Source organism: Caloenas nicobarica, chromosome 12 (genome assembly GCF_036013445.1).
Source record: "Caloenas nicobarica isolate bCalNic1 chromosome 12, bCalNic1.hap1, whole genome shotgun sequence".
Taxonomy (NCBI): domain Eukaryota; kingdom Metazoa; phylum Chordata; class Aves; order Columbiformes; family Columbidae; genus Caloenas; species Caloenas nicobarica.
Genome location: NC_088256.1, coordinates 7,231,297 through 7,246,768, shown reverse-complemented (window position 1 = coordinate 7,246,768; position 15,472 = coordinate 7,231,297).

The following is a 15,472-nucleotide window of genomic DNA, read 5'->3' as shown; positions in this document are numbered from 1 at the left end:
TTTTTGTGAGAAATTTTGGAGAACTAATTCCAAAAAAAGATGATGTTTTATTGAATAGTTTCAGTGAGTCTAGATTCAATGTCTGTACAGTGTGGGCAGCAGAAAATTCAGGCCAGAAAATATATTTTACTTTCCAGGAAATTTTACTTATGTGTGCTTCAAAACTCCTGCTGTAGTATATGTTTTATGTTTCAATGTCATGAGGCTGACAGTGGTATGAACTGGTCATATAAAGAGTGGCAGATCTTTTTCACCCTATCAAATACCAAAAAGTGTCTTAATAACTGGCAATTAATCAGAAACATGATCTTGAATTCCTTGATTACTCTAAGCCCCTTGTTGGAGATCAACACACTTGTGTTTATTTCCTGATAATTGTGCTGAGAGTTTTCTGCAGTGAAATTGCCTCAGGAATTCAGATATGCTTTTGAGAGCAGTGGAAGGACTCCCCTGACAGCACACCTCTCCAGAGCAGAAAACAGCTCTCTTTATGGAAATTATCACAGATAGTGTGTGAAAAGGGTGAAAAAATCATTTTAGAACTTTGGCAGTGGTCCGCTCCAGACCATCAAAAAGGCCGCTTGGACCCACTCTGATAATAAGAATAAAACAACAGAGAGGACACAAAATGTTAAGATCCCAATTTTATGTGGTCACTAGTATCCCTTACAGAGGGGTTTCCTGTGCTTTAATTTCTGTTGTAATTCTTTAATTCTTTCTTTAATTCCCTCTGCTCACTGTTTGTGCCACCTAAAACTAAACTGGTTTAATCCCTGTACATCACAAGGTCAGACAGCATCCCTGCATCATGCTTTTACATTTCCACTCTTCAATAATAGCTTTTACTAGCAGCCCAGTTTAAATTCTTAATTTTATCTAATTCCTCTAAACACACAATGGTTCTTCAACTGGAAAGGAAAGAGAGTAGTTCTGAATGATCCATATGTTGAAGTACTGTATTTTCATCATTTAAATGATAAACTTCCCACCAAATATCCATGAAAGTACATTCATGACTCCCATCCAATGATCTATTGGCCAGAGGCACATACATTGTTTTAATTTATTTTGGAGTAAAGGTGCTTTCCTGCCGAGTTTGAATAAGCTTGCTATGTACCAAACAGATGTTCAATAAAAGAGAGACTTTACTGAATATGACATATAAACACAGGGAAGGAGTATGGAGGAAGGAAAATTAAAGGATGTATGGATCCCTGGTTCATCAAACAACAGGCCACAGTTGGGGCCCTTTTATGGATGGAGCAGTAATGAAACAGAAGGACTGGGGATGTCTCAGGAGAAGGTAACATCTCTGTGTTGCTCATGGTGGAATTAAGTTCGGCGAACCCCCTGTGACAGCACATTCTCTGCAGCAGCACAATGGCTTCTGTGGTTGTTAAACTGTTCCTTCCATCATGGGGAAAAAAATATCTAAAAATTTCAATTGCATGATCTGAGAGAATTAAAGGGTCTGGAGGTGGGCGCATGAGGGTTCTTTCCCACAATGTAAAATACCCAGTTTTGCTCTTGCCAGGGAAATGTGTTTTAAAACAGCCAAGTCTTGCATCTAGCCAGGTTTTTCCTCTGTGGAGTGAGGTGCTGTTTGAGGTGGTGTTGAGGAGAGCAAAGCCGGCCTGATTCATTGAGAGATCAAAGAGGGAATGCTGCCTTTGAGATAAAGATGTCTTTGCTTTGAAATGTTCCTCCTTTGTAGAGCGGGATGTCCACCCACCCGGGAATGCCTTTCTGGATGGGACACCTCCTCTTAAGAGAGACACAAGAGGAGAAAAGTACCTACCCTGCCTGCTCCTGGTGAGCTTAACCTGGGGGACAAAGTTGAATTTTTGGATGTTTCCACCAAAGTGAGACTGTGCCTCACCTCCTCCAGACCCATCCCAGCTTTGCAGTCAGATGCAAACAACTGTGTCTACAATGTGTCTGCACCTTCTTGACATATAATTAGACTCAAATCTCCTTCATTTAAAACTAGAAAATTTTAAAATCCTGCTGAAAATTTGCTTACTTGCAAGCACTCGCAGATGTGAATCCCAATGCTGATTTGCTAAAGAAGATTTATTGTCATTTTAAGCATAGCAATTAACCATGCTTGTCCAGGGGCTGCTCACAAACAGTTTTGCCCCCCTCTGCCTTCCAGTATTGATGTGTCAAAGAGGTGAAAACTTGAAGTATTTAAATACTTTGGGGGTCATTTTGGTAAAATCAGATGACACAGAAGGCAGACTGGTGCCTGCAGAGGTGACCATCAGTGGTCTCCATCCGCATTACTTGGTACTTTGAAAATCAACCCTAAAGTGTTGAGACAACGTATAATACATGAGCAGCGTTAAGCTGCTGAGGCTTTATCTCAGTATACTGGAGTGGAGAGAAAAGATAAGAAGGGGTTACAGAAAAACAGTTCTTTATCATCAAATTGTATATTCAAAATGGCACCAGGGTTCTCCATCACCAATGTTTTGGTCACTATGGTAATATCTAACTCCTTCAAGCTCAGGTGATCTTTTCCGAAACTCTTGGAGTTAACCAAGAATTTTACGGCATCCTGTAATCCTGTGGTTATGGCATCTCTAAGGCAAAAGGAAGACACTGATGAAGTTGTGTGGTTTTGGTTGGTGTTGCTTTGTGATACTCTTGTTAGCATATTTGAGTTAAAGAATATATTTGCTGGTATTATATTTTAAGAGCACAAATGAATGTAAGCACACACTGAGTGGGAGCAGCATGTAAACAGGAGGGACTATTTTGGTGGGATCTGTAAGTGGCAAAGGGAATCACATTTGAGAGCAGAAAATTTGAACACAAAATTGTAATGATGAAGCCAATCAAGCTCATTGAAGCCGTTACTTTAATTCCTCTTACATGACTGAGCACATTTAAAACAGCCGAGGCAGAGGTACCCCTAGTCTATATGTGAATGAAGACTTTTCTGAAAAGCCTTTTAATTCTGAAAGGGGAAAACTAACTCAGCACTTTCTTCTTCTTCCGCCACCACCGTCGTCATCGTAGTAGTAGTAGTCCAGGGTCCTATCCTTATTCAGAATTAAAACATTATGATCGATAGTTAATGTAGGTGAATCTGTGTGTGTTAAACATGCAGGCAGTGGCAATGAAAAACTCTCCTTTGGCAAATTCTCAGCTTTGCTTAACTCTCTTACATTGACTTTTTTAGAAGGAACTTCCTTCCTACAACCTACAAAATGGGTCTTTTCATTTTGTCATTATGCAAAAGAAAGAGCAAATAGTGAGTGCTACAAATAAAACGAAGTGCCGCAAAAATGAATAGAAACTGAAAATGAGAGGGTGACCTTTTTTCATTCTTTTTTGAGCATGTTGGGTAGCACTGGTAGAAAACCCAAAACTTTAGAAGTTTTTAAGGGACAATGAGAGGTCAAGAGACAAGGGTTAGAGTTTTTGTGAGGACCAGAGGTTCAAGGAAGGCACTAATCTGTCAAAATCTCATTAAAGAAACACCATCTCTTAAAAAAAGTCATGCTATTATGAGCAGTATGTAAGAATATTCAAATGCTAACAAGATAATAAACATGTACCTGAGAAAAGTGAGTAGGATATGTGGGAAAGAACATGGCAAAAATTAACTGCAAAAGAGGAGCTGAAGAAAAGAAAAAGTCTAAGCAATAATTGGCATCAGACCTAACTGTACCTTTTATTAAAGAAGCTGCTGAGATGCTAACCTGGAGATTTATAAAGCTCTTCCTTGGCACAACATGCTAGTTAGCTTCCAGTTGAGATGAGAAAGTAACTCAGCTGTGAAGCTGAGATGAGTTTCTCCAAAATACACAGCAAGATTTGGCAATTTACAACGGGGAAGCATTATTGTCGTTTTAATAATAGATTATTTTATATCTCAGTCCTCAGCATGAGCCACCAGCCATTCAAAGCCAGGCAATGAATAAATAGGAGTCTGTAAATTTGAGATCATGTAAATAAAAGCCCATGTAGACTTATTGTATCGTTACTACATGCAAGTACCTACAACCAGGAGCACCACGGCTCCCACACCAGCTGATGAATCCAGTTTCAAAACACTGAAGCCTGGGAAATATTTAAAACAAGGTGGATTGGCAGTTTTAATAATTCCCAGATCCCAAACACATATGAAACGAGCCCTTGATGAGAAAGGTCTGATTACAAATAACCTGCAGAGAGATGAAAGTTTGCTTTTAATATCTGGTTTTTTAAGTCTGCTTTAGACTTTCAAGAGGCTTCAAAAGAAGGCAAAGACTAGAAAACAGTTTGATTTAATACTGTTAGATGTGTGAAGTAAAATGCTGGACAATAAGAGATGTAAAACAAGCAACAAGTGCAAATGACTTAAATCAAATTAAAGAACTAATTGAAAATAATGGAATTAAAACCTTTTTTGATTGTTTTTATTCATCTGTTTTTCATCACTGTTTGCAACAGCAGTTTTTTAATCTTTTTTTCCTTTGAAGAACAAACTTTCTCTGCCATAAAAGACAATGATTTCAATCAGTATGTGAAATGTCATTCTGTGGGGATGTAGATGCTAAATGCCAGTCAGAAAGAGAAGCACCACCGACACAAACCAGCAGGACAGACAGGGAGCTATAGGGCCTTAGTCTATAGAGCTTTTGATACAACATCATGACACCGAGTTACTTTATCTCCCATTATACAGACCCTCACTAACACATCTTTGCTCTCGTTCTCTGTACTCTCTAAAGGAAATAACAGCTTTTTCTCCATTGTAGCATACTCACTCTGATACCTTCAGCTGTGCAAACCTCTGTCTCTGGTGAGTAACCACAAGGTAAGGGCAAAACTAAACCCGAATTCCATTTGGTTTGAGAACAATTTTTGCACAGATCATCCAATATGGAGTTACAGCAATTCGCAGTCTCCTGCGCAACCTCTCAGCAAATGTGCATTTGCCCAAAGGGTCCACGAAGGCCAAAAATCTCCAGTGTTTAGAAAAATAGTTTGAGTAGTGCATGATTGCAGAGTGCATGGGGATGTTCCCTGCAGCCTGCGAAGGAGGGAACACTTTGCAGAGCAAAACTCAGCCCGAGCCCATCAACCTGTTCAATGCATTCGGTACAGAGAACCCCACCATGCATCCCTGTCATCAGTGATCAGAAAGTTTCCTCCTATTTATTTTTAAATGAAAGCTCACAGAAATAACAGTCCCATGTTCATCAGAGCTGGGCAGCACGGCAAGTTCGGCTGCCCCGTGGTTTTAGGGATTATTTGTGCTTTACTCCATCAGGCACATGAGCAAACTGTGCTGCCTTTCTCTTCATTTTAAATCTGCAAGAAGAACGAGGGAAAAGCCAACTAAGAAAACGCAAGGACAATATCCCTGCTTGTGGGAAAGGTATTTTTAAAATGAAATTATTTCCCCTGTGTACTGCTATGCTGCCTCTTCATTAGAGGGAGAGGAGAAGCATCTGTGCTTGCCCAACGCCGAGTGCTCACGGTATGCGGGGATTGCATAAAGAAATCATCTCTGGGACTAAAAACCAAACCATCACTGCTCCTTAAGTTTGGTGAAATATCCAATCAGCCTCAGTGGGGTTTTGCAGGAAAAGGATTAACAAAAAAAAAAGGAAAAGAGAAAAGCCACCAACCCCAGTGTGTTCCCATAATGAAGGGTCTGAAAATGCCCCACTCATTGATGCAAAATTACAGTTATTGTTTATCCTCCTTCTACTTCACACAGCTTTATACAATACGCACAACGAAAAATACAAGCAAACAACCGACACATTAGTTAAGAGACCTTCCATTTTACTTTGGCAGTTCACGATAATGGAATTTAATTGTGGAAAAAGCTGAATAATTTTAGCTGAATGTCATTTGGTTCATTCAAACTGGGAATCAGGGACATTTTTAACAAAGGTTTTCAAACTTCTTTTGAAATCAGGAAGCTGCTGTGCACAGATAAGGGGAGAGGTTTGAGGATTCTCTATCAGAAATTTCAAGGTTTTTTCCATCTGCTTTTTCACATTAACTGGTAATTATCCAGAAAGGCACATAATAGTGCAGAAATGACAGAAGCTGACAAAGGTTTTCCTAAGATATGTAAATTGTCAGTGATAGGCAAGGTGCAACAGAAAGGCTTTCTACAGCACAATTATTTATGCCAGTTCCATTTGCTTTTAGGTAGCACTGATGGCAAACGGCACCGCCGCGCTTATCGCAGGCACCGCACGTTCCCTCCACCACCGGCACGCAGGAACGACGGCTAAAACGGAGCTGGAAGCTTGGTGGGCTCCTCCGACTCCGCTATTTTTTATTAAATACCTGCGTGCCTGTCGGCACGTGCGTGCCTGTGTGTATAGATATTTCTGAGGACTCTCTTGTTTATTATAATGTTTCCCTTTCATTTCTCATGCCGCACAAATACGTAAATAAATCCTCAAACCCTTCCCATGGAAACAGCTTCCATATATTGGTTATGGTTGATCTACGAGTCCACGTTCCTCGCAGCAGTGTTATTTGAGGGAGGATGCGCTAAAAGAGGCACTGAGCTGTTCGCATCTGACGTTCGTTAGCCGTTTTCACTGATTATATATTTTCAACAAATAGGTGAGCCTGTTAAAGATGGTCAGATAAAGTCTCTCCCCCGGTTGAAGAGCACAGCGATCACTGCACGATGCTCCTCTTATGGGGTTGAACAGGCAGGTGGTGGGACAGACACTTAAATTAAAAAAAAAAAAAATTCAGTGCCAGAATGGACAGGTCTGGATACTCCTGGCTTGTGCTCCTTAAGGGAGAAAAGACTCAATTTCCCTAAACTGTCTGGTCAGTCTCAGGAATTATTATACACAGAAATGGAAAGATGCCGTCAGTCCATGACACATCCCTGCGGGTCACCAGAGTGGGTGCCAGGTCTTGAACAGGGTTTTAAATGGGGAACAGAGGGTGAAGGTGTGATAAATATCTCCTTTCGGAAAGAGAGGCTGGGCTTCTGAGTCCTTCTGGGAGGTTAATTTTTGTTTAAGTGAAGTGTCATGTGCTGCAAACAGGAGAAATTCCTGCCTGACCCTTGGCGCATTCGGCTCATACCGGAATTACGGGCTTTAATTAACCTTTTCTGGGAATAGAGCTGCATGAGTAACTACATATGTAACGAGAGGTTATAAGATCTTTAATGGATGAAAGGACTTTACCTATCGGTCCCTGGTGTAGTGATACCAGAGGTATTATGGTGGTATAATTACTCTACGTTACCACGTGAGTGATGTTAAGTTACTCTGATGGGAGGTGTTTCCATGCATGGGGGCGGGGGATGGAATTAATTTTCTTTATGGTAATATTAACTTAAATTCATGTGGGCTGTGAGAAAGTAAACAAGGATGCAATACAGTAGATTTATATTGGAAAATAAATGCATTTGAAAGTCAATGGCTTTAGCTATTAGCTATAAGGTCCTTGTCTCTTATCTCAAGCTTTGTTGTTTTCCCTTTTTTTTTTTTTTTTTTTTATGTAGGAGGTGATATATTATTAATTGCAAGAGGAGAGAATTCCCAGAGAAGATCTCAGGACAAGATGAGGTGGGGGACCAGAGCCCAAGCCCAGCTGGAAATGGATTTTCGGGAATATGCAGGTTAGTTAAATCAAGTGTCTGGCCCAGCAATGTACTTCTGGTATTTTTAGAGTATTTGGGATATTTTGAAATTGTGTAACTGAGAGTTAGTCATTTTGTTAAACATTCTAGACTTTCTTTGGGTTTACTTTTTTAATTTACATTTCCCTGATCTGCTGCCAGCCTGGTGGCCCCATCAGCCAATGTCACACGTACACTTAGAGACTGGAGCAGGGAAAAAAGTATCAGCACAACTTACGTGAGCAGTTGTACTTATTCAGCAGAGCTTAGATTTTGACCATTAAATAATTACAGCAAAATACCATCCATCTACAGCCAGAGAACTATTTACTAAAGCTATTCAGCAAATAACTGGGAATAATGAATCCATCAAAGGAAATTGAATACTGAAAAAAAAGGTGAAATTCACTGGATTAATGAATCACTTCAACTTATTCACTCTGCCTTGCTACTGAAGAGTTGAAATACAGGCTTCAAGGAGACTGCACAGGCATAGGGGACTTTATGCAACAGAAGGACAGAAGGGTAAGAAAAAAACCTGAGGCTGAAAAAAGCACTTTGCTGGCACCTACCCATTGCTGTGGCTCTCACCGTCCCCTCACGACTCATGTTATGGGATTTTGCTCTTGCAGACCTTCAGTTTTATATATCTGATGAGCTTCATGTCAAAAAAGGATTAATTTAAAATACACTAAAGGTTTTGATTAAGTAACATGCAAGAAAAACAGCTCCTCTTTTTTTAAAAACATGTCCCTGTGCCCAAGCAATGTCTCCTATAAAATATCCTGCTCAGTTTTCCTTGTTCTGTTTTAATCGGACACTCTGAATTTCAGAAGTGCTTCTGATTTACCCAGCGTGGCAGTGAAGGTTCAGGATTTCTGGAGGTGATGTGTTCTGCCTAAATAAGTCTCTCACTGCGAAATTTTGGACATGTTTTGAGCAAGCAGCGCCCCTCCTGAGAAGTATCTCCCAGGGATGCTGAAAATCATAAAGTAAATGGCCACTGGGAATGGCAGGAGCTCTGCATCTTTCTAGGTCATAAAAGGGAAAAACAAAACAAAACAAAAAGAGCCATGTAGGGAAAAAAAATATTTTCAAATATTGTGCTTTCATTGAGCAAAACATTCCAGCTTCTGCAATGACAGAGCTCCCAAATAGCATTTTGGAAGAAAGGTGTGAGAAACAGAACAGGCAAATGTGGGGGTTCAAGTGCACAGAAATGGCCTGAATGCATTTTCCAGATTATCTGGATTTTCTTTTTTTTTGCAGCCTCTTGTTAGACTGTGAAAGAAAAAAAAAATTAAACATATTTCAGAGTCATTGAACTGTGCTCACATTAACTCACACTAAAATTATTTTTAATTAAATGAACTTGCCCTGTTTGTAGCTGGAAGGTACTTTGTGAGATAAAAACTCCATTCTAATAACGCTGAGACTCAGCACCACTTAATTAGCACCACAACTCTAGGCAGAGTGAGCAGGAATGTGAGCAGGGAGGTGGGCTGGTGCTGCTGGGTGGGATTTTGGGGGAGAGACGCTCCCTCCTCCAGCAGCCCCCATCCCAGAGCCCACCCAGCATCGCAAGGCGCGCCGGGAGTGGAAATCACTCCTAGTATTTGACACAGTTTGTGGCAAAAGCAATTATAATTAACATTATATTAAATATTAAGTCAAGATCATAAAATGTTGATTGGTACTGATTAGCTGTATAATCCATAATTAGAAATCACTGCACCCTTCACCAGGTACTGCAGAGCTTCACTTTATGATTTCACTGCTAAATTAGGCAAGTGATTCAGCTTTTGCCTTGAGTTTTACTTTTGCATTTAATTTAGGTCAGAACCACGTTCAGGCAGAGAAAGGCACCAGCCCTGCTCTTGCTGAGGCTGTTCCCAAACTCTCCATCCCACCGGCAGCTCACATCCCTTCCACTCCCGCGGGAAAGCGATGGCCAAATTCCCCTTCACCAGCCCCAGAAGTGCTCTGGTTGTGGGTGCAAGACAAGACACAGGAAGGTGAAAGCTCCTTGTGTATTTACTCACCCTCAGAAAATGGTTAATGCTAAAAGTAGAGCTGAGGCCGCATGTGCCCTCCTGGCTGGTCTCAAGCCAGGGCAGATAAAACAGCGTTCAGCAGGGGGCCGTGATAATGTTTTATCGCTCATAGAAACTCAGAGTACACTGATACCTCAGCAAGGACACTGAGGGAGCGAGCAAAGACTCTTAGTCTGATTTGATTTTTAGAAGACCGAACCCATCTGTGCATTGCTCACCGATGGGATGGGAACATCAGCCCTCTGGTAAAACAGTTTGGCAAGGACGGTGGCTCCAGGCTGACGAGTTATTTGAAGTGTTTAGGAAGGTTTGCTGCCCAAACAAGGCCTTCCCCTGACTTTATGGGTTCATTTATCCTGGATATCCATTTATAATGGTTAATGTCATTACTGCACTCTAGGAAGCGCTCAAGTTTTGTTAAAGTAAAAAAACCAAAATCCAGTAACCAGAAGTTTTTACGTCTTTTCTACAAATTTCAGTTACTGCATTGGCTAGAGACCCGTCTGCAATTTTCCAGAGTATTTTTAGATAAAAATAATTAAAAGTTGGTGGATAAAACCCCAGTCCTGTGGCAGCCTGGCTGTACCTGCTTGAACTCCATTCAGCTCCTCGCAGCGCCGCCGGCGAGAGGGTCTGCAGGGACCTTCCCAGGCTGAGCTGGCAAAGCCAGGGCTGGAAAAATACACTATCACGATTTTTCTTTTCCAAAGGCACTCTTTGGAGTCCTAGGGAAGAAATCTTTTTATTCCTCCTGCAACTAGAGCACGCGCTCTTATCTTTTGCACTGATTAATATTGCCTGGGAGTGGAGATGAGACGCTGGGCAGAGCCCGATGCTCTCGATCAATTAAATCAATGCAGTCGTGATGCTCCACTGATTTTCCCTAACCAAGGCTCTGGCCTAAAAGGCCGTGTACACAGCATTACGGTGGACAGATAGAATGACAGATAACGTGGTTGCCGATCACAAAAGCTGAGCTCCAGGTCCTCATTTCCCTGTGATGGGCACCGCAGGGTGCAGCCCTGGACCAGGTCAGGGAGGCACTGCACTCCATGATGCTCCATGATGCTCGCACGCTCATTCTCACACTCTTTTAATTATACTTATTGTTATATTAATGGTTATATTTTTATTTAAATGATGGGTTTAGGCTTGCATCAATTGTCTCCTTTTAAGAGCTGCTTTGGGTCAGTGCAGGGAAACTCCACTGTGGTGTCTACTTTGCAGGGACTGCCCTTGCTGAGCTCCTCAAGCATCCATGTGTCCTGGGCAGATCTTTAGCTGTCCCACTACAAAGCATCCAAAAAACCAAGGTCACTCACCTCCTCTTTCCCTGAGTGTCCATCAACCTGGAAAAAAAAAAAGAAAGGAAAAAAAAAGAAAGAGAAAGAGAGAAAGGACCAAAACTTGTGTATTCTTTGCTAAAATGTTTATAGTGTGGGGGTTACCTTGGAGGCAGCAGCTAAATAGGCAGATATTTGAGACGATTCCCATGCCATGACTATCTAAAGCAAGGTATTTCTACTCTTTCAGCACTTTCATTAGGAGAAAAAAAAAAAAAAAGATGTAAATAAATGCAGAATTGCCTGCCTGCCTATCCCTCTTATGTGGGCAGCACCGAGTTCAGGTGGTTGCCAGGTACAGGGAGCTGCATCCTGGTATAAAACTGTGTTTATATCCACCTGGCAGCCCTCATCTCCTCCCTGTGATGTACAACAAACCCATCCACCCAACAGACAGCCTGTTGGCTTGTGTTATACTAAAAGTGCCTATTTTTCTCCTGCAGAACTAATGCATTAGCTCAGAGAAGTGGTACCAGAACAGAAGCCTGAAGCCACTGCCCGCCCTGGAGCTGAAGCATCGCTCAAGAAACAGTGGTGGGATTGCCATAAAAGAAAAACCTCCTCTCTAAAATGGCTGCAAAAACTACGTCTCTGCAGTCCCTTCTGAAACAGAAGATATTTTCATTTAAAAAATCTACTTACAGGCAGGTTTAGTCTCAAAATGGCATTTTCCAGTTTTAAGAAAAAGACCCACACCTTCAAAAATATCTCAAGTTATTTCTCCTTCTTTTTTTTTTTTTTTCCAATTAAATTAATTTAAAACGAGTGAAAAATGTTTCATGCCCTAAGATCCTGAAACCTCCGGTGTCAGCTGAAACCGGCACTTGTGCTCCCAGCTCCAGCCCTCGCTGCAGGCACCTCTGCTTTGAAGCCTTTGAAGTGTTTGTGGCACAGGCGGAGGCTCTCTGCAGAGAAAGCCAGTCATTTTATATATATTTAATGTGCAAAGTGTGTTTGTGCATGTGTTTGTGTTAGTATAGCATGAATTTTCATAACGCAGGTGGAAAGATGTAGAAGAAGTCTTGTCTTGAGGAATAAAACTGCAGGGAGAAGCACTGTCTGCCTTGCTGAGGGCACCCGTAAGGTGCCTTTCACCCGAACCTGGGTCACTTCAGCATCAGATGTAGTTCAAACTATCTGCTGATCTTCAGAGTGACTGAAAAACTTCATTTAGTTGCACCTATCAGACTCGTTCTCTCCTCCTCCAGCATCAGGATTCTCTCTTTTAAAGCTTAGAGGCAATAACACTGTCAAGAAAGCATAAAAACAAAGTGGTCGTGTATGCCCACCCTGGCTGACAGAGCTGCCCTGTATTTATTTGGGGGATGTGATGCAAGAGCAATGCAGTAAATTTGATTAATGGTTGGATTTTTGAGCTAACTTATGAGGTAATGACCTTGATTCTGGTTGGAGAAGCAGCATCTCTGCCTGCGGATGAGATGATCTGATGGGAAGGCTCCACCTCAACGAACAGCAGGACTAATTTGTCTAAATTGTTGAATTTCCCTACTTTTTTTTGGCAGGGACAGATTCAGAATTGGTGCTCTGTTTCAGAATGAGCTGCATTTATTCACCATGCACTGCAATTATTCCAGCATGTAACCAACGAGGTTTAATCAGGAATAAAATCTTCAGACTTTAAAGCAGCCAGTTCAACCTGTGTTATTCGAGCAGCATTTCTGAATGGTTTGGTGAACAACTTATCCCACAGAGTGGTTTTGAAATAGAAGAAAAGTACAAAATATTTCTTACAGCATCTAAAATGGAAAAACAATTACGTTCTGTGACTCTATGAAAACATTTCTGAGGACATGCAATGTATTTTACCACGGTAATATCCCTGTTCTAGGAGTGGTTCTTTCTTCCCTGCATTTGTTGCTTTTTTAAATGGAAGCCTCACAGGGAAATACTGTAGAATAAAGAGAGAAAATATAATTAACCCTGTGTTTTTCACGCAAATGCCCTTTGCGCTACTTTACTTTTATTGTTTTGTAGCTTTTATGAAGCCATCATTAATCCAGTCAGCCAAGGTCAGGTGAGACTTCTTTTCGTCTTTGCAGATCCTAAAGCTTATAAAGCTTCAATCTACTCTTCCATAACAAAATGTTTAGTACCTACTGGTTGGGTTAATTAGAGACCGTTCTTTGCAGCTCTGATAATAATCGCTACTACAACATCATAGCAGTGGCTGTGGACTATTTTTTAATTTGTTATTTCTTTTTAACAGTAAGCATTGACATCGTTCCACTGTTTAAACCGCTGGTTCCTTTGGGGCAGCCAAGGGTTCATGTGATCCTACCTGGAAATATCAAGTTCTAGAAGGTAAGAGCATCACCTGCACTTGTGACGATTCCCAAACTAAATGCAGCACAGCATCTTGGATATACCCCCTTTTTTTTAAGAGAAGAAAATATAAAGAGATGAAAATATAAAGAGACGAGAAGAAAGAGAGAAGATCGCTGAATGTCCAGCACTGATTTAGAAACAGGCTTTGCCAAGCAGGGTGAAAAGGAGCTTTCCCTGGTCCATTTAGTGTATAGTTATTAGTATTGATAACAGGGCTCTGGCTCCTGAGAGAGTGGTGAATAGATTCGAAAACAAATACATTTCTGTAAATAAAGTTTTTCCAATTCACGTTTTGGGGTTTTTGAGGAAGTGGGAAAAGAATTTGGGCTTCTAAAATGTCAAGTACTTGAAAGACTAAAAATAGATCACCGGAATAAATAAATTAACCCAGAAGACAGGACTGATGCTCTGCAGGCATCAGGGATTAAATAAATTCACTTAATTCAAAGTGGTATTCCAGATAAGAGCTCTTTGTGCTGCAGCATGTACAGCTTATTGATTATAGGATTGAGGTGCTGTGCACTCTTGTAAAATGTTCTCTGGCTGATATGACTTAATCCTGCGGTAATGTACAAAGCATGGAGCTAGCTTATATTTTCTTGTTTATTTTAATTTTGTTCGTGTCTTAATTTGCAGCACTGCATCTGTGCCCTCTCCCACCAGCACCTCCCAGGCAGTGTTTGTTTAGGATGAGGGAGGAGAGGAGCTTCAGAAGGTGCTGACTCAGCAGGATGAGGGCTGGGCTACCCGATGGAAGCCTGCAGGACAGGGGCCATGGGAATCTTCCACAGTTGTCATCTCCCATGGGGATGTAAAGCCTGAGCACCTCACTTTTCCATTGAATTTTGTGTGCTGGCTGCAAGGATGAACTGCCTGGTTGACATAGGGAGCCTTGGGGAGCAGCTCAGGTGGAAAATACTTGTTCTGTGAGACTTCCACATTTCATCATGTGAGTCCACCAAGGCAGTAGAGGCATATCTAACCAAAGTGAAAACACTGGTGGATTTTTCCAAACAAAAACAAAAAGCAGAAGGTTTTGTAAGACCTGACAGGTCAAAGCAAGCAATCTCAGAGAGGCTGTTGTACACCTTGCTGGAATTAATTTGGTTAAGTTCCAATTAACCTATTTTCCATAGCAGAAGGTGCTTTCACCTTTCTGACCAGATATTGAACTGCCAATGTCCTTTCACACTTACACAGGAGGAGAATTCTGTCCTCCTTTGGAAGCTCTCCTGCCTCTGGTGCTCGGCCCGGGTCTCCCTGCAGGATGCTCTGAGGAGCCAGCAGACTGCTTCAAATATGGAATTTTACCATATAATTTACCAAGAAAGAGAAAAACCTCCAGGCCTCCAGTGGCATGAGGAAGCAGCTGGGTAGAGCAGTGATGTCCTCACGATGTGCTGGTCTCCTGGTCCATCTCTTCTCAGGGTTGTTGTCCATCACCCAGCACCTTCCCATCCTCAGGGCAGCCTTGTATGCTGGTTTTCTGAATTGCCAGTAAAAAAGTTGATCTGACCAAGGGGAATAACTTTATAATTATTTTTTGTGTCCTTGGTATAAGAGAACAGCTGAACGAAGGAGCTGCATGAGCCTGATTTTTGGGTAACCTCCCCAAATCCCCATATCTCCCACAGGTTTGTCAAATGACCCAATATCTTAGTTCACCAAAATCAAGCCTATTAACCTCAGGACATGTAGCCTCCACTATATAACACTGCCTCCTGAGCATCATCCACATGGCCTGTATTTTAACACCCAAAACTCATTAATATTTCCTGCAGAGTGTTCAGTAAGTAGCAAATAAAGCAGGAAGTGTCCCAGATGTTGGAAAGAAAAAATGGAATTATTCATTGCTTACTAACGTCAAATGCTAATGTGAGAAAAGCATCCTTGAAGAAATCCTTGACTAAAATTCATCAGAGTGATGTGAAATCACTGTTCTAATTATGCATTTTTGAATGTATTTATTAGTCCCGGTTCTGATCTGACTTACAGATGTTTAACAGTGATAAGGGTCTACTGCAGTCTTCAGAATTACTCATGATTTATAATGACAAAACTTGGATCAGAATTAGGTCCTTGTCACTACTCCATAATATCCTTTCATCAAACTTCTTCAC